This window comes from Coregonus lavaretus (genome assembly GCF_964263955.1).
Source record: "Coregonus lavaretus genome assembly, contig: HAP1_SCAFFOLD_5122, whole genome shotgun sequence".
Lineage (NCBI taxonomy): Eukaryota > Metazoa > Chordata > Actinopteri > Salmoniformes > Salmonidae > Coregonus > Coregonus lavaretus.
Window position 1 is genome coordinate 40,001 of NW_028166173.1, and position 931 is coordinate 40,931.

A 931-nucleotide genomic window follows, 5' to 3' on the forward strand; every position below is an offset into this window, starting at 1 on the left:
GAGCTCCTTACTGACAGAGACAGGGATGTATCAGCCACTCCTCTATCATACTGAGCTCCTTACTGCCAGAGACAGGGGTGTATCAGTCACTCCTCTAACATACTGAGCTCCTTACTGCCAGAGACAGGGGTGTATCAGTCACCCCTCTAACATATTGAGCTCCTTACTAACAAAGACAGGGGTGTATCACTCACTCCTCTAACATACTGAGCTCCTTACTGCCTGAGACAGGGGTGTATCAGTCACTCCTCTAACATACTGAGCTCCTTACTGCCTGAGACAGGGGTGTATCAGTCACTCCTCTAACATACTGAGCTCCTTACTGCCAGAGACAGGGGTGTATCAGCCACTCCTCTAACATACTGAGCTCCTTACTGCCAGAGACAGGGGTGTATCAGTCACTCCTCTAACATACTGAGCTCCTTACTGCCAGAGACAGGGGTGTATCAGTCACTCCTCTAACATACTGAGCTCCTTACTGCCAGAGACAGGGGTGTATCAGTCACTCCTCTAACATACTGAGCTCCTTACTGCTAGAGACAGGGGTGTATCAGTCACCCCTCTAACATACTGAGCTCCTTAGTGCCAGAGACAGGGGTGTATCAGTCACTCCTCTAACATACTGAGCTCCTTACTGCCAGAGACAGGGATGTATCAGCCACTCCTCTAACATACTGAGCTCCTTACTGCCAGAGACAGGGGTGTATCAGTCACTCCTCTAACATACTGAGCTCCTTACTGCCAGAGACAGGGGTGTATCACTCACTCCTCTAACATACTGAGCTCCTTACTGCCAGAGACAGGGGTGTATCAGTCACTCCTCTAACATACTGAGCTCCTTACTGCCTGAGACAGGGGTGTATCAGTCACTCCTCTAACATACTGAGCTCCTTACTGCCAGAGACAGGGGTGTATCAGTCACCCCTCTAAC